A 7,157-nucleotide genomic window follows, 5' to 3' on the forward strand; every position below is an offset into this window, starting at 1 on the left:
CGCCTCTCGTAACGGTCCAATTTCTTGTGAAGGTCTTCAAGCCGTTGGGTGGCTGACTTTTGTGATGTAGATGATGTGGTAGTGTTGGTTGTCGGTGTGGGTAATCCAAAGTCCTTGGTGAGTTCCGGGGGCTTGGGGCACCTCTTGGTCGGAATGACATCACCTTCGACCGAAATTGAGGTTCTCCTATCTTTGGCCTCTCGGTTGACGCCGGCCCTTGCAACCAATTCGGTCACCAAGACGGGAAATGGTAGGTTCCCTTTGGCATGAATTCGCCCCATGGATTGGCGAATGGTATGCGAAATATTGACCGGTTTCTCGGTTAAGATGCACCATATCAATAAGGCAAGCTCGGCAGTAATGGATGACCCGTGGGTGCTCGGGAGCACGTAGTGAGCTAAAATTTGGGCCCATGCCGTAGCTTCTTGAGTGAGGTATCGGGCATCCAAACCTTTTGGTCGTCGCTTTATGGTCCCCCGAATCCAACATGTGTCGGGTATAGCGATTATGCGGAGGATAACGCTCCAATCGAACGCACGGTCATCACATGCTGTCAAGACTTCTTGGTAAGCATCATAGTGACTTGTTAATGGCTCAATCCCAAGGACCTCTCGGATGGTGTTCACTGTGATGGACACTTGCTTCCGGCGCACAAATACTGATGTAAGAAGGGGTGAGTGGTAGTTGGAATAGAATTCCACCACCCATGAGAGATTAGCCTCCTTCGGTTGTCTCAAGAGGAACCTCCATTGTCTCCGGTCAATGTGTGGCATCACGATCGGATGTAGGTGAGCCGGTAGGACTAGAAGGGGCTCCGGGTGGTAGTTCCTTTCGATCATTCTCGAGTAAACAAGTTCGCAGTAGCGGTTGGGGAACTTGTTCGAATCTCTTGGAGGGTTGTCCTTTTCGAGAACATCAACAGGGCTCTTAGTCTTCTTTAAGAGCGGCTTGGCCGTTGGCTCTTGGTGCACTTTAGTTGAGGCTGGCTTCTTTGGAGCCTTCCCTTTATCCTTTTTGATCACCATCCTGTGATAGCAAAGAAAGGGAATAACATCAAACCCAAAGAAGCATAAATATGCAATGAAAGGTTATGCCATATAGTTTAGGAATCAATATTACATGACAGCTGCAACATGTAGTAAGATAACGTGTGAAAAGCAAGGCAATTCATTTGCATGTAGTACAAGGGCAATAGAGGCATGCAAGTAAGAAGCATGAGAAGCATATACCCTTAAGTCTCCAAAATGGGAAGCAAGTTGAGAAAAAGTAAGTGAATGGATGAGTGAGTGAATGGATTGGAGAATGTGGGGATGCACGCAAAAGTGACTAGTGGAGAGGCAATGTGGTTAAAGTGAACTCAAAACTCAAGTATGCCTTTCGTCGAACACTTGGCGTGCATCTTTGTTATAGTTTGTGATTTGAAGGTGAAAGCAATATAACATTCCACAATCCATTATCAATGATTACAGTGCACAGTGAAAGCAAGAGAAAACAAGCAACACATATCATCTACCAATGCAAGAGAAGTTGAGACCCAAATGCCTATGAAGAGCTAAATAGAGAAAGAGGAGAGAAAAAAAAGGAGAACAAAGATATTCTAAAGGAATAACTCAAAGAAGGGAGGAGGGAAGGAAAGAGGCTACTTAAAAGAAAGTGAAACCAAATGATTAAAAAGAAAGAAGAGATAGGTGGAAGGAGAGGGTACCTTGGTATAGTACCTTGAAAGATGGAGGAGGATATGGAAGAAGATGTTGTAGAGTGGTGTGATGTGGGGCCACCGGCGGTAGGTGGATGGCCGGAAGAGGGGATGGTGGTGAGTGGATGGGTGCTAGAGAGAATGAGAAGAGGAGGGTAAGAAGAGAAAAATGAAGGGGCAAGTAGGTTCCCTCCTTAAGTTGGCGTCGATCACCTGCGCGTACGCGCACGGTGCGCGCTCGCGCTCAGGAGCGAGGTGGAGTGGGGGCGCGTGTGCGTACACCGCGCGCACGCGCTCATGCGCATGGGCTTGTAGCTCAATAGTGGCTTAAAGGAGGCACAACTCTTTGGACGATGTACCAGAAGTTGGTGACGGGGTCGATGGCGCGCACGCGGCAGAGGGGGCATGCCCCAGGCATGATATTGGCCTGGGGTGGGCCTAACTCTCTGTGGAGTGGCCTAGAGGAAAGGCAGAACCAGGGACGCAGGCGGGGTAAAGGCGCGCACGCGCACCTTGTGTTGGTGGTGTATGGACGCGCGCGCGCCAGGTGCGCGCACGCGGCAGTGGTGCTGGGCTGGTGGCTTAGTGCGGGCCCGAGGTTGGCCTAACTCTCTGGAATATGTACCATGGGTGCGACAAAGGGATCGACGCGAGCGCGCACAGTGCGCTAGCGCGTCGAGCTGTAGGTTTCGCCCAAGCGCGCGTACGCGTCGTGTGCGCGCACGCGTGAGTTGCCTGTGCTTCAGGCATGGTGCTGGCTTGGTGTGGGCGCAACTCTCGGGTAAAATATATGGGGGGTGTTTTCCGCAACCCACGCGTCCGCGCACGGTGCGCGCTCGCGTCGGTTGTCGCCAAATGCGTCACGGGCGCGCACGCGCCAGATGCACGCACGCGCAGAAGGGTGATTTTTCAAAATTTTGCAGGATTTTGCACCCCTTATGACATTCCCACCTCCCAAGCAGCCACTTCAGTACTATAGTAAGGCGTGTTAACTTGATAAACTACCAATGAACTCAACAAATGGAGCAGAATTAGGATTAAAATCTAACTATCAAACATGAAGTCAAGTGTTAAGCTAGTGTTAATCAAAGAATGATGCAATGGCTATATACAAAGGAAGATCTTACCATGGTGGGGTGTCTCCCACCTAGCACTTTTGTTTACCGTCCTTAAGTTGGACTTTCAATGGCTCAAAGTTCTTGTTCGAGAGGTACATCCCTCAAGAGGAACACTTCAAATTCCTTGGAGTTCTTTCTTTGCTCACCGTGGTATAATTTGAGACGGTGCCCATTTACCTTGAAAATTTCCGGACTTGATGGATGGCGCAAGTGGTAGACCCCAAAAGGTTCTACCTTCTCCACTTGGTAGGGTCCATCCCACCTTGATCTAAGCTTTCCGGGTAGTAATCTCAATCTTGAATTGTAAAGGAGAACTAGGTCACCGAGTCGGAATTCTCTTCTCCTAATGTTCTTGTCATGGATGGCTTTCAACTTTTCCTTGTAGAGTCTAGAGTTGTCATAAGCTTCTAATCTCAAGCATTCCAATTCCGCTAATTGAAGCTTTCTTTCTACTCCGGCTCCACCCAAGTTCATATTACATTCCTTTATTGCCCAATAAGCTTTGTGTTCGATTTCTACCGGTAAGTGGCAGGCTTTACCATATACAAGCCGAAAGGGGCTCATGCCAATAGGTGTCTTGTAAGCCGTTCGATAGGCCCACAGTGCATCGGAGAGTTTAGTGCTCCAATCCTTCCTATTCGGCTTCACAATTCTTTCTAACACATGCTTGATTTCCCGGTTAGAAACTTCGGCTTGGCCGTTTGTCTGAGGGTGGTAAGCTGTGGCGATTTTGTGGATGATGCCATATTTTCTCATGAGGCCGTCTATTTTTTTGTTGCAAAAGTGTGATCCTTGGTCACTTATGATTGCTCTTGGGGCGCCAAAGCGGCAAATGATATTATTCCTCACAAAAGAGTACACAACATTAGCGTCATCTGTTCGGGTGGGGATTGCCTCCACCCATTTTGACACATAATCGACGGCTAACAAGATGTAGAGAAAGCCGTTTGAATTTGGAAATGGTCCCATGAAGTCGATTCCCCATACGTCAAAGATTTCACAAAAAAGCATATTTTGTTGGGGGATTTCGTCCTTCTTGGAAATATTTCCAAATCGAATGCATTGGGGACAAGAGTTGCAATAGTGGGAAGCATCTTTGAGAAGAGTTGGCCACCAAAATCCGCAATCAAGGACCTTTCTTGCCGTTCTTTGGGGGCCATAGTGGCCACCTCCTTCGGAAGCATGGCAAGCGTCCAAGATTGCTTGGAATTCGGTTTGAGGTATGCACCTTCGCACTATTTGGTCCACTCCACACCTCCACAAATAAGGATCGTCCCAAACATAGTATTTGGATTCGCTTTTCAGCTTGTCCCTTTGATGTTTGCTAAGATTGGGAGGGAAGATGCGTGAAACCAAGTAGTTTGCTATTGGGGCATACCAAGGAACTACTTCCGAGATTGTGTGCAAACCATCTAGAGGAAAAGAGTCATTGATAGGAGTGGTGTCGCCTTTTGTGTGTTCGAGGCGACTTAAATGGTCCGCCACTAGGCGACTTAAATGGTCCGCCTCAGTATTTCTTCATCCACACGGAGGCGTCATGTACGCGTGCACATCTCTATGCGAAATCACTTTTGCGCATGCGCACCTTGTTGGCGTTCAACGCCAAAAAGGGAAGAAAAGTTGGCGTTAATTGCCAGAAATGGGCAGCAACCTGGCGTTTAACGCCAGGATTAGCACTTAGAGGCATTTACACGCCAGAACGGTACAGGGATGAGAAACCTTGATACCTCATGATCTGTGGATCCCACAGGATCCCCACCTACCTCAACTCACTCTCTCTCTTCTTCACACATTCCAATAACACCTTTCTCAAATACCCTTCACCAATCACCTCTATCTCTCTTCCCCATCACTTCTTCACCACTCACATCCACCCACTCTTCCCCAAAAACCCTACCTACCCCACCATTCAAAATTCAAAAACTTTTCCTCCCAAACCCAACCCTCACACACGAATCCTTCAAATTCACAAATCAAAGACACTTCTTCTCCCCCTTGGCCGAACCACTCCCACCTCTCTATCTCCTCCACTTCTTCTTCTTCTCCGTCTTTCTTTCTTCTTTTGCTCAAGGACGAGCAAACCTTTTAAGTTTAGTGTGGAAAAAGCATTTCTTTTTATGTTTCCATAACCATTTATGGCACCTAAGGCCGGAGAAACCTCTAGAAAGAGGAAAGGGAAGGCAAAAGCTTCCACTTCCGAGTCATGGGAGATGGAGAGATTCATCTCAAAGGTCCATCAAGACCACTTCTATGAAGTTGTGGCCAAGAAGAAGGTGACTCCTGAGGTCCCTTTCATGCTCAAAAGGAATAAGTATCCGGAGATCCGACATGAGATTCGAAGAAGAGGTTGGGAAGTTCTCACCAACCCCATTCAACAAGTCGGAATCTTAATGGTTCAAGAGTTCCATGCTAATGCATGGATCACCAAGAACCATGATCAAAGTATGAACCCGAACCCAAAGAATTGGCTTATCATGGTTCGGGAGAAATACTTAGATTTTAGTCCGAAAAATGTAAAGATGGCATTCAACTTGCCAATAATGCAAGGAGATGCACGGCCCTACACTAGAAAAGTCAACTTTGATCAAAAGTTGGACCAAGTCCTCATGGACATATGTGTAGAAGGAGCTCAGTGGAAAAGAGACTCAAAAGGTAAGCCGGTTCAATTGAGAAGGCATGACCTTAAACCCGTGGCTAGAGGATGGTTGGAATTCATCCAACGCTCCATCATTCCTACTAGCAACCGATCCAAAGTGACTGTAGATCGGGCTATCATGATCCATTGCATCATGATTGGAGAGGAAGTAGAAGTTCATGAGGTCATATCTCTAGAACTCTACAAAGTGGCCGACAAAACCTCCACTTTAGCAAGGTTAGCCTTCCCTCATCTCATCTGTCACCTATGAAATTTAGCTAGAATTGTCATAGAAGAAGACATCCTCATTGAAGAGGACAAGCCCATCGCTAAAAAGATGATGGAGTAAATAAGAGAGCCCACTCATGGACCTCAACAAGAGCATGAGGAATTCCCTTATCAAGAAATCCCTGAGATGCCTCAAGGGATGCATTTTCCTCCACACAACTATTGGGAGCAACTCAACACCTCTTTGGGAGATTTGAGTTCCAATATGGAGCAACTAAGGATGGAGCACCAAGAGTACTTCATTATTCTCCATGAAATTAGAGAGGAACAAATAGCCATAAGGGAAGAGCAACAAAGGCAAGGAAGAGACATTGAGGAGCTCAAGCACTCCATAGGATCTTCAAGAAGTAGAACTAGCTGCCATCACTCAGGTGGACCCGTTCTTTAATTTCCTTGCTCTTATTTTTTTGTTTTTCGATTTCTATGCTTGATGTTTTATCTATGTTTTAGCTTCATTACATGATCATTAGTGTCTAGTGTCTTTGTCTTAAAGCTATGAAGAATTCCATGAATCTTTCACCTTTCTTTAAATGAAAAATGTTCCTTATTACAAAAGAACAAGAAGTATATGAATTTCAAATTTTATCTTGAAATTAGTTTAATTATTTTGATGTGGTGGCAACACTTTTTGTTTTCTAAACGAATGCTTGAACAGCGCGTATTTTTGATAGTGAAGTTCATGAATATTAAATTTGTTGGCTCTTGAAAGAATGATTAAAAAAAGAGAAATGTTATTGATGATCCGAAAAATCATAAAATTTATTCTTGAAGTAAGAAAAAGCAGTGAATAACAAAGTTTACGAAAAAAAAAGTGGCGAAAATTAAAAGAAAGAAAAAGCAAGCAGAAAAAGCCAATAGCCCTTCGATGAGCGGATAATTTATACGCTTTTTGGCATTGTTTTTAGTATGTTTTAGTTAGTTTTTAGTATATTTTTATTAGTTTTTAGTTAAAATTCACTTTTCTGAACTTTACTATGAGTTTGTGTGTTTTTCTGTGATTTCAGATATTTTCTGGCTGAAATTGAGGGACTTGAGCAAAAATCTGATTCAGAGACTAAAAAGGACTGCAGATGCTGTTGGATTCTGACCTCCCTGCACTAGAAGAGGATTTTCTGGAGCTACGGAAGCCTAATTGGCACGCACTCAACGGCGTTGGAAAGTAGACATCCTAGGCTTTCCAGCAATATATAATAGTCCATACTTTGTCCGAGAGTTGATGGCCCAAACTGGCGTTCCAAATCAGCTCAAAACTGCCCAGCGTTAAACGCCGGAACTGGCACAAGAATGGGAGTTAAACGCCCAAACTGGCACAAAAGCTGGCGTCTAACTCCGAGAAGAATCTCTACACGAAAATGCTTCAATGCTCAGCCCAAGCACACACCAAGTGGGCCCGGAATTGGATTTTTATGTCATTTACTCA

This window comes from Arachis duranensis, chromosome 8, assembly GCF_000817695.3.
Source record: "Arachis duranensis cultivar V14167 chromosome 8, aradu.V14167.gnm2.J7QH, whole genome shotgun sequence".
NCBI lineage: Eukaryota > Viridiplantae > Streptophyta > Magnoliopsida > Fabales > Fabaceae > Arachis > Arachis duranensis.